Here is an 18,793-nt window from a genome sequence, read left to right on the forward strand (position 1 = left end):
TTAAATTAAAAACAACCTTACAAAATCGGAACAAAGTTTTCTTCTTGAATCAATTACAAGTTTTCGAAGCTTGTGTTACGTTCACGTCGGTGTGGCGGCAGCTATTACGTTTTAAAGTTGAGTTAAGGGCATAAAAGAAAAAGTTGAAGTAAACATTTTAATAACATCAATCTATTTCCTTCTTTAGCTGGATATTTTTACAATAAAATTTGGTTACGTTTTCTAGGAATTGAGTTTAACGAGAACCGGATGAATTATTTACGTGTGTTGTAATACGATAGGTTAGAGTAGCCAAAGAAGTTTTAGTGGTTTTTGGGGCCATCGTCAATCACGCAGCTGGGCGCATGTGTGCTTCTCCGTCCGCAACACTTTAATTGCCCGAAACTGTCCGGGCGCTAAGGGTTTTATCTCGAAATTGCTTTCGATTGTTGTGTGCCGGCCATCCGTTATTCCACCGCCACGCCAAACGGTCCGTACGAAATGCGACAAACTTGCTTCTCTTCCTTCGAATACCACCAACCCGGAGATGTCTGCAAGAGATAAGCCACAGAAATTGGCCGACCATCAACTTTTATTACCCCCAATTCGAGAACTTGACATGAAACAGAGATAGTTTATTTTGTATTGACGATCAAAATATTTTAGATTATTAGATCACTGTTAAGTTTGTAAATGGAATGAAACAAATTCGAACTAGGAAATCCGAAACCAATGGGAGGTCGACCGCAGGACTAAATAACTGGAATTTAATCCAGTAATTGTCGCCGTAGACTGGCATAACGATCGAAACTATAAAGCTTCGCGCGAATATCTACGCTTTAATTTTCCAGGCATCGGTGCCAACGTTTCCCCTTTTGCAATTCCAACCGCACAATCGTAACTCTGTTTTATCTCCTAATACTGCTGAATGTCTATACACATTTTTGGCTCTTACTCGTCCAACTATTTCTACAACGATGAATGAATTTCATAACTTTATCGAATCAATTCTTCATTCTTCCAATATCTTGGAAAGTCAAAATTAAATTCTGCAAACGTTAAATTAATTTGGTGGATTTTGCTAAATTGTGTGTGAGAAAGGATTTTCGTTCCCTCAACCCAGGATTAAACCCTTTATTGTATCCCAAAGAGAGAGAGAAAACGAGATAGTCCTTAAAGGTCCAGTTCTACGAGGTTCAGTCAAAGGATTCGTTAGCGGCTATTATTTCGCAAATCCATAGGATTTCGAAACGTGCCCTTTCCGGTTTTCAGTTTTTTCCTATCGTATCGATGAGATTTACAAACTCCCATTAGTTAATGAGTTGAGCCGGAAATTTATTAGAGCTGCAATAAAAAAGTTTTCCGTAGAAGTGGAGCAAGTTATTGCGTGATTTCTAAGGCCTGCCGCGGATTAAAACCTGCGAGGATTTTAGGGTGCCCTGAAAAGTTTCAACCGTGTTTCAGATTTATGAGACTAATAAGATTTTAGGAGGGATGACTTCCAGAAGGAATAGAAGGAATAAGAGGGGACCATCTTGACCTATTTTATGATCTTTTTAAACCACCATCTTATTATTAATAAATATAAATCAAAATTGTTTGCTTTGGTTTATTCAACGTTTTATTTGATCTTATAACGGTGGTTGCTTTTGGTGGAAAATGTCTGCAAACTCATCAATAGGGGTGGTCTATTGGAAATCCACAGAGGGATTTCAATCGAATGCGAGGGAGGCACGCGAACATCCGTGTTATCTTGTAGATGTAGAGGGCGGGTAAATGGAAGGTCCTGCGGGATACCTGCCCTTATGTGGTCAACTCCAACCCTTTAGTCGTTCAAGTTCTGACAATTATACAAAGGGATTTACTAGTACAAGGATACTGAAAGGGTGGTTTACAAGGGAATTGGGAATGCTAAGTAGTTTAAGATTTGTTGAATCTCTCTCTTTATGAATATTGATTCAAGCAATTCTTTTTCTTATACCGGAAATATATCGGGAATTTCTTATAACTCGCCATACATGTAGAATTAACACTAGACCCAGATCTAGAAACATTCAGATTTAGCTCAAGACGGCTAAACCCGAAACGTTTCTAGTTCTAGGTCTAGTGTTAGTTCTAGTTTTAATTCAATAAAAATATGCAATACAGTGATATCTAATGTTAACTAGCGCCATAAGTGAAAAGTCATTGTATATAAAATGTACTGATTACATTGGAACCTTATAATTTGGTAGAATCTCACCTCATATATCCATAGTTCCTTTATAACCTCAAAAAGTTGTTAACCTTACTTTTGACAAATGTCAAATGACAAGTGATTTTTAAAAATTTATATAAAACAAACTGATAACGTTGGAAGCTTATAATTTCGTACAAACCAACCTCAAACCTTGCTTTATAATCTCAAAAAGTTTGATTTCTTAATTGCTAATCATTATGGAGAAAATAATTTTTTTCATTAACCTCACTTTTGATAAACGTCAAATGAATTAGGTGATTTTTAAAAATGTATATAAAATCAACTGTTCACTCTGGAAATTTGTAATTTGGTATAAATGAATCTCAAACCTTCCTTTATAACCTGACCAAGTTTTATTTCTTAATTCCTAACCGTTATGGTGAAAATAATTTTTTTCATTAACCTCACTTTTGATAAACGTCAACTGAATTTAGGTGATTTTTAAAAACTTGTATATAATCAATTATTAACCCTGGAAGCTTGAAATTTGGTACAAATCAACCTCAAAGCTTCCTTTTTAACCTCAAAAAGTTACATTTCTTAATTCTTATCCGTTAAGGAGAAAATAATTTTTATTACCTGATTTTACATCAACATTCTTAAGATTCTATCTTCCTTAACATCGTACACAGTTAAAACTACATAAATACACATAATAAACGTTAGAGGGGTCCCTTAAGGGGGCACGTTGTAATAGAACGACACCGATTCTCACCCAACACTTTTATGATAACCTCACGTTTACGTCTTAACGCGTAAAATATGGTCGTTCCTCCCTTTTCCCTCACTTTTTCCGCCAACATTTTCTTTTCTCTTTTCATTTTATTTTTTTCCCTCTCCCAAGCTTATCTCGTATCGTCAGTCGAGAGAAAAAAATGTTTACGCACGTTTTTAACACCACCTTTCGCGTCTTTGCCTAAAGGTTAAAGTAAACGGTTTCGGGGGCAGTTAAGAAACGAGCAACAAAAGGAGAAACAACCCCGTTTTAATAAAATAAAAGATAGCGGTGTTGAACGGTGTCGGGGAAGAACTTGGTACTTCTCAGTTTCGAAGGGGGGTGGGGTTGAGTTGGTTTGGGTAGGTTTGGGTAGGGGCTGTCCACTATTTTGCGGCGATAAGCCCCACGTGTTTTATGGGGGCGATGTCTACCCCGTTTTCGGGGGGACTAAAGTGCCGACGGTACAAACGCTCTTTTAAATTGCCTCCTTTTTTCATTCCTTTTTAGTTTTCCTTCATTCTTCAACTCGTTTCGTTCCGAAACGAATCTCCGATCGATTTAAACCAAAGTCGAAGCCGATATTTGTGCAGATAAGGCGCGGAACGATTTCGGATCTCGTGAGTTACGACTATGTTGGATGTTTTCCAAAGAATCGTTTAAGACTTTATTGTATTGGGGGTGTAATAAAATTGTTGTAAGCTTACTTAAAAGAAAATATTAAAAGGATTAGATTAGATCGTCCCGAAGAACAATTACTAAAACTTCTCCGATAAAAGAGGTCGTAAGTCAGGGAGTAGCAGGTGGTCATTTGGAAAGTTAGACGAATTTTCTTTGGGAATTGCAACTTTTATTGTTCTTTCAGAGACGTTAGATCTAGATTATTTTAAAAATACCCAAAAAAGGTGTGATTCCTCGCAGATGTTCTCCCCAATTTTACGATTTCTTTTACGGGGGATATAACAATAACATTTAAGTCTTCGAAAACCGCTAACATAAAAATATAAATTTTTTTATTTTACGAGGAAGCAATTTTTCATTTTATTTTTCTGGTTCTGCTAATCCCGAAGTGGTAGAAACTCCTTGTGGTTAAAAATTCGTGCGAAAGCTCGCACCGTAGATTTATAGAGCTTTTAGTCGGCATCGGCAAAAAGCTCTCGGTGGCGGCGGCGCGGGCCGCTAGGTGGCGCAAGTCGGAGAGGGCCATCAATACCGGTTTGCGCCCCTCAACAGACGTAAAGTGCGCGCTAATCCGCGTTTGCTCGAAAAAGCGCGTTATGTATGAGCGTTGGGACGCTCGTAACTCTCATTCGTTGTGACACGATGCGAATTTCCCGGAAATATGACGTTGCTTTTTGGACACTTCGTCTTATTCTATATGGTCTTTTTTCGACCAACCTTTTTTTGGAATCCAATTAATGTTAAAAAAAAGAAAATGGACGTAATAAGTTTACGTCGACAGGTTTCGGGCTTTTTTAGCTCATCCCCAGCCGGTATATTTCGAGCTTTGTGTTTTATCGACCGTGCATTCGGCAGATGCGTGCTTTACGATACCTTTCCGCCAAAATAGTTGTTCAGAACCCCCCTAAAACGTACAATGTGGTTCGATTTTCGAACTCCTACCCATTTATCGCGAATAATACACGAACAAGGCCGCTCTGTGTCCCGTTTAGCGCTTTTAGAGAGCCCGATACCGAGTGGTAATTGTATATTGTCTATTTAATGTTGCCATTGTACCAGATCAAAACGTTTTGTCGCACAAATATACATCAAAAATGATAATCAAAGCTAATGAACTCACCCAAAGTTTATCCCCGCATCAATCGACACTTTTTTTGACACAATTTAAAAGTCACCTGTCAAATTGGAAAAATTAACAGGGAATTTAGTTGTCATTTTAATATCAATTTGTAATTTTAATTTTGTTTAACTTTAATATGCAAAGATATAATTAATTTTTTGATTATTTATACGCTAATAATTGACATAAAATTAAAATTTTAATTAGATTAATTAGAAAAACAACATTAATATCATAAGTAATACCAACATAAATCTTTGATCTTGAAAGTTAAAAAAATAAATGTTTATTATTAAAAGATTATTTTAAATTAATTGATACTAATCTTATAAATTAGTTTTTCAACACCTAAAGATTAAGATTATAAATAATAAGATTTACAGGGAATTTTGTTATGTCATCAATTTTTTAATTTAATTTTAATTTTGGTTAATCAACAAGGTATAATTAATTTTTTGATTATTTATACGTAAATAATTTAAATAAAAGTAAAATTTTAATTAAATAACAACTTAACATCACAAGTAATACCAACATAAACCCTAAAAGTTTTACCAAATTTGACCTTGAAAGTTAAGGAAAATAAAAATGTTTATTATTAAGATTATTTTAAATTAATAAACTTATAAATTAGTTTTTAACGCCTAAACGAAGCCCTCAAAACACGTATTACAAGCTAAGGAGTGTAAGAACTTGTGGTAAAGAAGAAAATAGTCCTATAGAAAACATAACCTAAAAATATAATTTTGTAGAATAACCTTTGGAGGCGAAGTTAATATCTTTTCGTTGGGTGATCTTTAAACCTACATGAACAAAGAACTTAATTAAGAATTGATTGAAGAAAACGGAATTAAGAAGAAAGAATTATTAACCAACTCGGTTAGTGTCACCGAAAATGGTGAATATCTTCATTGTTGCCAAAGAATTCGAATTAATAAGATTGCTACATGATAAAGAAGAGAATTAACTACTTATCACTAACTAAAATTGAAGGAATTCTGAATTTACAAACGATTTTAACTCGGAAGAGTATTTCTATCAAAGAATTGTATAAAAAATAATGAAAAGGATGAGGCCTTGTTATTGCGGTGAATTTGGTTACTTAATAAGGTAAGTGCTAAAATTATACCACCAATAAGATTTATTTTCGATTTTAAACTAATGATCCTTCTTTACTTGGAAGAACTGAATTATTTCTTTCGGAATAAATTAATAAAAATAAATCCGAAAGAGAGAGCTGATCTCCAATTCATGGAAGGGCGCGATCAATTGTCGTTTAGCGCCATCTGTCGACCACCCTCTCCCGACTGAATTAAAGTCTAATCACTTTTAACTGCAATTTAGACAGCGGCGCGAAGCCCAGACGGCGCCTTACCCTCCGCCTTTTCACCCCTGCAATTCACCCCACGTCTCAACTCGAAACAAAGACGAATGTGTACTCTTCGTCAATCATTAACTAAATTACCGATCACAAGAAACTAATAAAAGTCAAAAAAATCAATTTTTTAGATAAAAATAATTCTTATTATTTTAAAAAGCACCCTCTTTCCTTTTTGGAAGTCCTCGACGTGGGTGAAAGTCTTGTCCTGTTCGACAAAGAACCATCTCTTGCATGCAAACGACCTTGGCATAGCGCAAATCCAAACTTATAGTCTACCATAAAGGCGGTAATGGCCGTAATATGATTGTAACTTGATCCTTAGCATTACGAAAGTGGGGTTGGGGGGGTGGATGTACACCGTGAACTGAATACCTATACAAAACTTATTCTGGGGACGAAGTCGTTTTTGGGGGGTTGCTTCATCCTCGAGGACAACTTATCGATCAAGGGCGGGCGAAACGCTCCTTGCGAAAAGAAAGGAAGCGCCATAACGGTGGGAGTGCATTTTTAGCTCCGGTAATGAGGGCCGGGGGCGGCTTTGAAGACGACGGGGGGCAACACAGCGTTGACGTTTACGTGTCTGTCTAACTTTCCTTGGGAATTATGCAAAGGAGGTAGAAACGAAGTCCTTAAAAACAAAGAACCAAGTAAATATTGAAGATCTTATCTAGTTCCATTTAAATATAATCGTTTAATTTTTTCCGAATCGCGTTAAAATTAGAATGGGGGTACAAGTTGGCACATAAGACGTCGGATCGGGCAATAAAACGAAATTAGTCGATAGAAATTGGCGCTATCCAGTGGACCGCCGGATAATGGTCCAACTTTGATAATGTTTCCTATAGGAGCGAGGACGGATAAAACAAACAAAGAGCTGAAGGAGTAATCTCGCTCGTAATTGGCAGAGAGATGAATGGTCGTGAAAATACAGATAGAGGTAGAAGCGGGTTGGATTGGGATTCTTTTCAAACCGTGGAAAGTACGTGATTTAATCTGCGATTTGTAAAGTTTTTTTATGAATTTTTTGTCAAGAAGATCTTTGAAGTCTGTCGTTACAGGAAATTAAATTATAAATTTGATATAAAAATCATTAGACAAGTATCAAACAATGTACAATCAGTTTTTAATAATTTTCAACATCCTGGGAGAGTTAGAAATCATTTTGGACAATTTTGCAATGTTATAAACGAATTTTGAATAATGTTGGTGCAGTTTTTAGTCGTTTTTAGCAACTTGGACTTGCTATTAACTAGTCGTCATACATTTGGAGCTAATTTTGAGCAACCTGGATTGGTTATAAACTAGTTGTTAATCATTTAAACAAATATTAAATTATGCCAATCAATTTTTTATCATTTAGGCAAGTTTCCAAAAGCCATCATCCAATTTTGAATCATTTTGAACAATTTTGCGCCGTTATAAGACACCAAAATAAATATTTTTAATCAACTCATCTTCGTTGAGCTGTTTGGAGTTGATTTGAGTCATTTTGATTGACACCAAACAATTTTTCTCAATTTTTTTAAAAACATCCTCTTTAATACTTTTGACTTGTTTGTTCTTATCAAGTAATAGAAAGATTAGTTTTAGTTTAATCAAAGATATACAACAAACTAACGCTGAATAACAATCAAAACTATATCAAGAACTAGAAATATTTTTGAACTCGTCGAGGTTTTACTGTATTTGGTTTTATCTGAGAAAAACACTTGCTTTTTTCCTATGAGAACGCATACAACGTGAAGTTAGAGTCACGCGAGATCTCTTTTTGCTTTTGTTAATAAGGATAAAAATGAAAATTTTGTATACAAGTTGGAAATTCAAGTTTTAGTTGTGTAGTTGCGTCTACTTTGAAATCGCTTAATTACTTTGACACTTGGTCCTTGTCACGTGGGCCCTTCACGTTACCGTGGAAACAAAAGAAGTTGCAGTGTGGGTTGAAGTGTCGTGAGGGTGGTGAAGAGGCAGCTCGTAAGGTCGGGGGTAATTACAAGTCTTTCCAAAGTTCTCAGGTGGTCCCAGGAAATTCACCCAGGACAAGGTGTTATTAAAGATATTAAGCTTTAATTTTTTACTAGATTTGGTCTAGACGTTATTTTTAGATAAATCACTTTTTTGCAAATTTTTTTTTTGAAGTATGATTGTTTAAGTGATTGTCGTTATTCATTAGTCTAATGCTTAATTAACGTAATTTATCAACATACCCATTAATTATATGGACACAGAGCCACGTAATGGCTCTTTACCCCGTTATTGATCACATAACATCCGTATTAATTGCGAGCCATTGTTAAAGATTATCTCTATATCTGGTGGTTATTGTAAATTTTGAAACAAAATTTGTGTGTCAAAATAGTTCAAAACAACTAAAAACATCTTTATATTAAACTGACTGAAAATTAGGGTTGCTCGGAAATACAGAAAACTGCACTGGTTTATGCAACATTTTCCAACATGTTTAAAATCTAGATAATAACTTTTGAAATGTTGTCTAAATGATTGAAAACTTTTTGGGTATCAATTAATTGTTGTTGAAATGATTCCGATAGCAGTTTCAAGTTGTTCAAAATGATTGAAAAGTGTTTGATAATTATTACGAAGTTGTCTAAATGTTTGAGAATGAGTTTCTAGATATTCTACGTTGTTCAAAATTATTGATAAGTGAATCCAGAATGATCCAAAACATTACATTACATTCATTGAGGTTTTGTTGTATATTTATAAGTTTTCTTAATAAATAAATCTCTTTGTGTGTTTTCCACAAAAGAGAAAATTCTTAAATTTGACTTATCGCATTTCCGGAACGTTCTCCGCTTTGTTTATCTTATCGTGAAACCGAATTTCCCATTACCCCCGAAGAAAGGCACCTTAAAGGGACGGCCCCTATATAAATTATCGAAATCCAGTTTTCCTGCTCGCGTACCGCGAAACGAGTTCCCCGCTGTATAAACGGAATTAATTAGGGGAAATTCGTTTTTCCGGGCTACATTTTAATGTTGCGTTAAATATTTTCGTCAACTAAGATTTCCTTATTTCGCGCTAGGAATCTTGTGAGGATTGATTTATTTATATCGGTGAATACCCCCCCTAGGGACCAACCCAAAGGGATGGGGAAGAACCATCCCCATCATTTTATTACACGGACGAGGAGTTGCCTCGTCCATCTTATTTGTTGGGGATTCTTTGACAGTCGTGGAAAATCCGATAAACATTGTTTGTTGTCTTCGTAATAATGTGTACGATGTCTTGTTGAGTTTCCTTTTTAAATGATCGATTCTAAAAGAATCTTTCATAAAGATGTAAACACTCATTAAAACCTTATACGGGTGGTTGTTTACCTGTTTAACCCCGTTATAATTCAGAGGATAACGGTACAGTTATTCGAGGAATTTCAATTAAGAAGGCTTTGTACCTCGACGTTAACCCTAACTGATCTAATAAGGGCGCCACGCCCATTATAACTTGATCCTTGTATCTCCCCGTCTGAACAATTCCGCAAAAAATTCCTCCATCCGGGACAGCGCCCTTTAATATAAAGTTTCATATCGGATCGGCACGAATGAAACATCTGTTCGCGCCCTGAACCTGTAAAGCACCCAAAAAAAAACCCTGGAAAAATAACGCGAACACGAATCGGTTCGGCTCGTAAGGAGAAAGATCACGTAAAATATTGTGATTTTCAGCGGGCTTTCGTTCAGCGGCGCGCGCGCGCCAATGGAAAATAAATAATAAATGGGCGGTGGGGACTGTAAGGTTAGGGGGGCCTTTTACGGACGCAGCATGGGGCTCCGGATAACTGGAAATGCCGATACTTCGCAATCTACGGAGGGAGGAAAACCGAGCTGGCATCAAGGGGAAAAAAGGACGTTGTCGTTCGGACTCTGCTGTTGTGTTTTCCATTTATAGGGGCAGTCATTCCGTTAATTCGATTTTATGGGCGCTATTTATTCTGGTTTTATGGACCGCCGCCGCCACTCCTCGAAACTGACCGGAGATCAGAATAAAAGAGTACCGTAAAAATTCGATGAACATTTTCATCATGCTTGCTTGTCAAAAAATAACGGAATTGATGACCCTATAAAGTATTAAAGATGAATTTATCTGTTAAAAAGTTTGTTTTGTGGATAATAAAAATGGTGGAGGCGCCGGAAAATTCCATCAATTATTTTCTAAACTTCACTAAACATTGTTTTCCAGCCATTTAATATGGCCAATATGCAGCCAACTACAGACGATGTAAATATTAACAAACCTGCCACTTCCAGACCAAATCGACACCACAAAAATTTGCCACAAAAGCCAGATTAAGCCGTAACTAATGTCGCACACTATAATATCCGCCATACTATCATACTTGTAACCGCTTTTGTTCTAAATACAAAGTTGCCGTAAGTTAAGCCGAGGTCGCTTACGGCCGAGGCATTACAGTGTGTTGAAAGTTACAATTAACATTATATCAATCCAAAAGTAGCCAAGATGAATCGAACAATGCTACAGATACATTATCATAAGTTGAGTCAATATCGCTTGCCTCCAAGGTATTACAATATCTGGAAAAATTGGCTAAGGAATGGCAAAGATATTGTAGCGTCTCGCCCGCAACTGACCTCGGCTTAATCACGCGCTGTTACAGATTCATTATCATAAGTTGAGCCGAGATTGCTGGCGGCTGAGGCACTACAGTTAGTTAAAAATTACAATTAATATCATTTAAGCCCAAGAATATCCAAATCAAATCGACCTCGGCTTAATCAAGCAATGTTACAAATTCATTATCATAAGTTAAGCCGAGGTCGCTTGTGGCTGAGGCACTACAGTTAATTGAAAATTACAATTAAGGGGTCATATACGCTTCTCAACTTAAAAAAATCGATTTTTTGTTTTATACATATTTTGAAAGTTACATCTTTTACGAACATTTTAAGTCTACAATTGAGTCGATATTTGAATTATTGGCGAAGTTATAGCCGTTTGAACAAAACCGGTCGAATAACTCGTTATAACATGTTACTGTTAAACACCGTGCGAATTTATTTAGTTGGTGATATTTTAGCTTTAGTGCGTGTGTTTTCAATTGATTTCAATCAATTTCAATCAAAAATGCCACGACGCGTAACTGTTGACCGGAAGGGTTCGCGAGCAGATAACAGAAGACCTTCTCGGTCCGTAAAAAGAGTTCCTCCATCAAAAAAAAGAATAGACTCGGAAAAAGCTACGATGAGTGCATCGGCGAAAAAATTAATGCGGAAGTTTTGCGGACTAATGGAATTACCTAAACCTGTAGGCCAGTCAACGTACGATGCCATTATACGAAGCATTCACAGTGCTGTAAAAACTGTTGTGTTTTGATGAAAGAAGCGGTTACTGAAGAAAAAATAGCTACGAAGGAAAAAGGAACCATTGATGATGAAGCTGGAATTGCCGTTTCCGGGGATGGAACCTGGAAAAAGCGAGGCTTCTCTTCTCGTTTTGGCGTGACTATACTTATCGGAATTTTGACAGGGAAAGTTGTAGATATTCTGGTAAAATCATCTTACTGCAAAGCCTGCGAATTTTGGGAAAAAAGAACTAACACCGTTGAATATGAGGAATGGAAACAAGAACATGAGTGTTTCGCAAATCACACAGGCAGCGCAGGAAAAATGGAAGTGGAAGGAATGCAGGAAATGTTTCAACGGTCCGTAGAACTGCATGCAGTAAAATACCTGCATTATATCGGGGATGGTGATTGTAAGACGTTTAACTGTATTCTAAAAACAAACCCCTATGATATTCCGGTTATCAAAAAAGAGTGTGTAGGTCACGTACAAAAGAGAATGGGAACTCGTCTTCGTGCACTAAAGAAAAACACGAAAGGTCTTGGAGGAAAAGGTAAACTAACGGGCAAATGTATAGACGAGTTGCAGACATACTACGGTTTAGCCATCAGGAGGAATGCGGATTCAATGGAAAAAATGAAAGCAGCTATCTGGGCGACGTTTCTTCATAAAATTTCAACAGATGAAAAACCACAACATGAAAACTGTCCTTCTGGAGAAGATTCGTGGTGCTCCTGGCAACGAGCGTATGCTACCAACACTCTTACTGGCTATAAACATAAGACTGCTCTTCCCCAGAATATCCAAGATGCAATTCGACCCATCTATGAAGATTTGAGCAGAGACGATTTGTTGCCAAGGTGTGTTGGCGGATATACGCAGAATAACAACGAAAGCCTGAACGCTCTTATCTGGAAGATTGCTTCAAAAGAGACTTATTGTACTGCTGTAACTGTTGAAATAGCCGCATACATTGCAGCAGCAATCTTCAATAAAGGTCACATGAGCCTGTTAACAATGTCGCAGACATTGAATGTGTCTATAGGTAATGCAGCCTATAACATGTGATTGCGATTACGATTGCTGGACGGTCATACTGTAGATGAAGGTCAGCTTTATGGCGCAAGCATCGCCGATTAGTGGTAAGTAACATTTTTCTACACGTTTACTTTTGCAAAACTTTAAACGTATTTTTCTCAAAACACGACTTTTAAATACGGTGGGCACGATAACTACCTCACCATTTGTCCGATTAGCTTCATCTTGTATATACGCGTTCGTCATATGATTCTTTATCGGTTGACGAGAGCTTTTTTTGAAAAGATCAACGATGTTAAATATGATCAAGAAATATAACTCCTTTTTCGATCAAAATTATAACAAGTTTTTCAAAGTACAACCCAAGCGCAAAAATTTTTTTTGCAATGCAGTTACAGACGTCATATTTTTCTGTATTTTGTTTTTTGTATGTTTCTCCATTTCTGTAAAACTTAACCTTTGTAATAGAAAAAAAAACAATTTAATTGATCTAATAATTTTCTAAGAATCCTCGGTGGTATACCATTTTTTTAATACCATTTTTCAGAATCGATAAACGTATATGACCCCATTAATGTCATATAGGCCCAAGAATATTCAAGACATTGTAGCGCCTCGCCCGCACGCGACCTCGGCTTAATCAAACAACGTTACAAATTTATTATCATAAGTTGAGCCGAGGTGCTTGTGGCCGAGGCACTATAGTGAGTTGAAAATTGCAATTAATATTATATCAACCCAAAACATCGTAACGCCTCGCCCGCAACCGACCTTGGTTTAATCAAGTAATGTTACAAATTCATTATCATAAGTTATTACAACGTAGGCTTATAATGTGTTGACCACTGGCAGTTAATACCATATCAAGTCAAAAGTTTCAAGACATTTTTTATATTGGAGAATTAATTTCATGTCCTATTTAGTGAATTAAGACCTTAATTGCTGAGTTTTAGTTAAGATCAATCACCGATTTGTGTAGATGGAGGGCGGTTTTAGGGATAGGAAATAATTTATCCAAAAATTTACGACGTCTGGTACAAAATTGACCGGATTCCCGTGGGGTGGCGAGGCGAACTGGGGGGCGGTTACAGGGGACAAATGTGAGGGTGTACGAAACGGTCAGTCTCGGGCGACAAATCACCCCCAACAAGCTGTACCCACCTCCGGAACCTCCAAAACCCCCGGAACGAGCCGCAGCTCGTTGGGGAGCTTTAGTATTTTTGAACCTGATAAAATATTCGTTGTTTTAAGGGTTGCTCATTAGACCTTTAAGGGTTTTATGGCCGCTGTTAAAGGCGGATTTGATCTTTTTTATTACCCCCATCGCACCACGTGTTCCTTCTTCTTCGAACGTGTAATGGCGGAAATTTTAATTCAAATAATTAACTGCCAGCGTTCTTCCGAGTTGTTGACGTTTCACGGAAACGTTACTTTTGTTGGTTGCGTTTTCGAAAGATTCTCGATATATCACGTAAACTTAATGAATTTTCCTTAGAGGAAAGCTTCGGGAAATAGACTTTGCAACTTACGGCAGCACACTCACGGTCGTATTGTCGGGGGAGTAGTTTGCGTTCGGTTCTGTAGATAGCGCCGCTCATATTCTTAACTTACGTATTGTGTGCTTCCTTCTTTATATTTTATGTTATAATGTCGGGCGAAATTTTAATCCGGCTCCCCTTAAAATATTTTACCACGCGAAGATGCGAATTCTCGTTACTGCTTGAAGTTAGGTAGGTATTCAAGTAAATTGTATAACCACGGTTTTCCATATTTTATCCGAAACCAACTAATTTAATTTAGTTTCTTGATGAAACTTTTCGTGGAAAAATAAAGAAAGTATAATACGTTAAGTATCAAGGTTCGAAATGTAACTGTATAAGAGTAAAGCCACCAAGAACTAATGAATCCTTAAATAAATGAAGCGTGCCCTTCAGGGTTATGCCCAGCGGGGGGCTCCCACAATTGCGCAAACCGCAATAAACAATGGACACTCGAAGGGGGCGCTAAAGGGGAGAGCAGGGGCGGAGTCTCGTCGCCGCCTTCTTCATGTAAAAGTCATGCGAAGAGGCTGCGGGTCCTTGAAGGGAGCCGTTTCGGAGGGTTGGGATTAAGCCGGGAGGATTTCGACGCGGGGGGATGCCGTAATTGCCAGGTGGGGATAGCGGGTGATCCCCGGTAAGCCTTCCTTGGTATTAACAGTTCCGAGTTCTCTCGCCTCTTCCCAATATTCGGTTAAGGAGATTTTCGCCCTTTTTTGTAGGGAAAGGAGTACGTCTTTGACCGGGGAGTGAATTAGTACGTTATGTGGGCAGTTGCTTCAATCTGGGGATACTCGAGGGCAGTTCCGGGAAATTTAGTAGGGATATTAGGGATTGCAGGATAACATAAATTAAGGGAGATCTTATATCTTCCTCATCTACCCAGGCTTTAGACGGTGACTATGCGATTATTGGCTTCTCCTCTTCTGAGAGTTTTAAACGCAGTCTATTTTAATCTGTTTTAATATAGAGAAATTAGAACTTGTTGGGGTGGAGAGATTTAAATGGTCTAAAATGGAGAGAATAGGTTCCACCTAATGCTGTACCTATGTTAAGAGGTACTCGAGTGCAAAACGCTCGGTTTGCGCTTAAATTTCGACCCCTTGAAACCCTTCGGCCCTTTAGAATTGTCAACAAAGGCCCGGGCTTGGAAATCCTAGTTTAGTTCCTTAATTAAAATTACTTATATTACTCGAGTTGTGCCAATATAACAATACTAACGAAAACAAGACGAACCCGGGTGATTTTAATTGTAAATAGTTTTATGTTCCTCGCCTGCGGCGAATTTATGCATTTTCAGAAGATTCCTTATTTTTCTAGCCTCTGCGTCGCGCCGCAGGAACTCCGGTTAATATAGCGTAACGCAAACATCGGCAAGTTTTGCATTTGCATTTACGATACGATCCGCAGCTCGCTCTGGTGGCGCTGCTGGAGGGCAGCTCTACTTCCGACCTAATCAAATGAAATGCAAATACAAATAACGCCCGCGAACGGCTGACGAACAAATACGGAAAACGAAGTAGTCGTCGTTGTCCCTTTTTAACCACTCAACCTATCTCATCTTTATCAAGAAAAAAAAATAATAACTACAATAAAATAAAGGAAGGAAAAAGGTGAAACTAGAACTAATACTAGACTTATTATGTCTAGGTTATGTTTTGGTAATCATTGGAAACGTCTCTAAATGATTGTAAACTGTTTCACTGCTATTTCAAGTTGTTCAAAATTATTAAGAACCAGTTGGTAATTTCTGTTAACTTACTTAAGTAATTGAAAATTGGTTCATAGCTTCCAAGTTGTTCAAAACTGGTTAATAATCATTGAAATCTTGTTTAAATGATTAAGAACCAGTTTATAGCCAATACTAATTGCTTAAAATGATTGTAAACTGCCCCCAAAAACGTTCACAATACGTTTATAACTGTGCAAAATGATTCAAAATTGGATGATAACTTTTGGAAACTTGTCTAAATGATCGAGAACTGGTTGGGTATAATTTAATATTTGTCTAAATGATTAACAACTAGTTTATAACCAAACCGGGTTGCTCTAAATGTATAAGGTCTTAGTTTATTACTAAACCCGAATCTTTCTAGTTCTAGATCTAGGTAAAAGTGAGTGTGGTTTTAGGTCTTAATACTTAAGACGATGTTAGTTATAATGAAAAGAAATAAGATGTGATAATATATTTTTTGGAAGGAACCAATTTCGTGCGGAGATTTTCTTTCGCAATTTAACACAGAATACGAAACCGTAAGACAACAAGGTTCAGTTTAAAGAACGGCTCGGAATAATGGCGAAATTTGCATACATATTTCATAAAATCCGAGCTAAACTCTCGGACGCCACTGGGTGCACATCCTGGTTCCGGATAAACGAACCGGGGGGAGGCGAAAATGGAAAATTCCATGGAAATTGTTTTTCTTTACCAGCAATAACACCGATATAAAGCGCATTTTAAAATATTTTTATTAAATTTTTATTTTCATAAAGAATTAATTGCAGTGAGCTTATGCTAAAAAGCAAAACATCTTTGTTTCATCGAGAAACAAAGTGTCAAAGCGGATTAAGTTTTCAGGTAAGCAGCTCGGCCACAAAGTGCTCAAAATTCCGCTCCGGCACGATGCCGTAAATCGCACCCTCTTCCGTCCCGGTGAATTACAACCCCTCGAAGATTCCATCTTCCACTTTCTCCCCACGAAGTTCTTGGTCCTTCAGTGGAGCCCCGCGTCGCGACGCCGCCAGCGTTCAAAATAATAACTGTAAGCAGTGCCTGTCGGCTGTCTTCTTGAATCGCTCCCTGGGGAACATTCCAGGACGTAATCCTTGTAGAGAGTGGGAAGAGGCAGTAAAGTCGGATGCGTTTTACTGTGGCCCAAGAACGTCTGCACCCTCAACGAAAATGACGAAAACAACGTTGAAATTAATTCCGACGAATAACTTAATGAGGGCCACTTGGACAAGAATTTGCCAAAAGGACCATTACAAAATTAAGTGGTTTCAAAATGAAAATTTCGGAATAAACCACAACGAAATACAAACAACTATCTGTTTCTAGAGAACAGTGTTTAAGAATGAAAATCAAACAAGGCAAAGAATGCCCTCAAGTCTATTACCGAGGCCGTTAACTAAGCGGTGCTATTTATACCCCGAAAACAAATCACCTTTCCGAACGGAAAACACGGCCACATTTAGACGACAACTAATGTGACGCACTTCTTCAGCTAAACACCACTTAAATTAACCAAGGGGGGCAGTTAATCTAGCGCGAAAAAAACCGCACACTTAAACGGTCGTTTAATTTTACTGTTACGGAAAAAACGGTCGCCATCTGAGCGAAGGAGACAGTTCGGGCGCAGATGTTGTTTCGTTCCCGAGAAAAGATAACAAAGAAAAAGGAAAAACTAAATTCGTGCCCTTGGTACTGACGTGTACTCAACAAGATTGGCTGTTTATTGGTTTTGTACCCGTCCCTGAGGCGAAGTTCGCCGAACGACGCAATCTAGTTTAAATTACGATAAGTAGCGGTTTTTCCTTCGTTTAAGATAACTTCTTTACCACCTCATAAACAACCATAAAAATTACCTAAATTAATTAATCAAAATTTAATTTAAATCCTTTTTTTTTCGATTCGATTCAAACGAAGAAAATTGAAAAACTTTATTTCCCCAAACTGGTGCTAAAACGGTTATACATCAACGTGAAAGTGATGCATCGAAATGCAAAGGGGGTGCTGCGCTCGTCGGCGCCATTTCACCCCCGCACCCCAAGGGACCGGAGACAATCGAACGTCGACGGTCAGGTAAACGCCCCAGATTCGTATCAGGGAAATTGAAAAATTAAATCGAAATCGAAGTTCGACATTGCCATCGTCGCCACCACCTCCTCTTTTCTACCCTACACTTCAAACCCCCTCTAACGCGATTTACTCCCAATTTGCGCGCAGGAATAAAGAGTTGACCATCGGGCGCTATTCAATTTCGCCAGTTCAATCTGGCACGTAACTTCGTTAGTTACGCACTTATTACTTTTTGGGGCGAGGTTTTAATCTTGAATGGGGAGGTGGAAATAAAATTTGCGCGTAACTATATTAAATTAATCTTATTGTTCAAATAAAGACGATGTTGCCAGTAATTTCGAAGTTATCGAAGAAAGTTAAAGATGATATCGATTTCAACTAGGGATTATAAGCGATGACGAGGAAGATTAGAGATACTGAGGGATGTTTGAGGAAGGCTAAAAACGATGTCTTTAGCATCGTTAACGATTTGGGTTGGGTTAGGTTACGTTAGGTTGGAAACGATGTTAAAAGTTGTCGTATGCTGAAGATAGTGATAAATGATGTTGAGAGAGGCCAGAGACTATGTTGAAGGATGTCATAGACGACGATGTTAAGAAAGGTTGTGGGCTATGTTGAGATTGATCACACTTTTACATCAGCTATAGTCCATGTTAAGGGAGATGTGACAAAAAAACATCGTGTTGTTGATTCCTTTTAGTCTTTATTTTGCCTAGTTTGTCTTATTTTGTACCACCATCCTTTGCTTCTAGAAGTAGTCCTGAATTATCCTACAGACACATTTTAGGTAGTCATCGATCGGCATCAATTTCACGTTCAACGCTATGTTAGTTTATGTACATCTTCATTACTGACCTTCCTGCACCTAATAGGTGATAAACCTGGAGTTCATTGACCTTAGTAATCATAACTGACATTACTCTAATCAGTAACTAATCTTGTAGTTTCGTATTCTGTAACTAATATTAACCTCAAAGATAATTTT

General features: G+C 37.6%; 1 protein-coding gene and 1 long non-coding RNA gene across 3 annotated transcripts in view; one reads left to right on the forward strand and one right to left on the reverse strand.

Annotated features, from left to right (window-relative positions):
- LOC111426130 (roundabout homolog 1-like) overlaps positions 1–18,793 on the reverse strand; it is an 89,659-nt gene that overhangs the window by 43,567 nt on the left and 27,299 nt on the right. The window contains exon 1 of one of the 2 annotated variants that reach the window (XM_071196155.1): positions 4,735–4,751. The exons of the other annotated variant lie outside the window; for it this stretch is intronic. The gene's annotated coding sequence lies outside the window, so the exon portion shown is untranslated. Of the gene's footprint in view, positions 1–4,734; positions 4,752–18,793 lie in introns of those variants that run through there. 2 annotated transcript variants of the gene reach the window in all.
- On the forward strand, positions 5,883–8,896 carry LOC139429870 (uncharacterized). Its single transcript, XR_011640453.1, has 2 exons — positions 5,883–6,762; positions 6,837–8,896. It is a non-coding gene; the product is annotated as an uncharacterized lncRNA (long non-coding RNA).

This window comes from Onthophagus taurus, chromosome 5, assembly GCF_036711975.1.
Source record: "Onthophagus taurus isolate NC chromosome 5, IU_Otau_3.0, whole genome shotgun sequence".
Classification (NCBI taxonomy): Eukaryota; Metazoa; Arthropoda; class Insecta; order Coleoptera; family Scarabaeidae; genus Onthophagus; species Onthophagus taurus.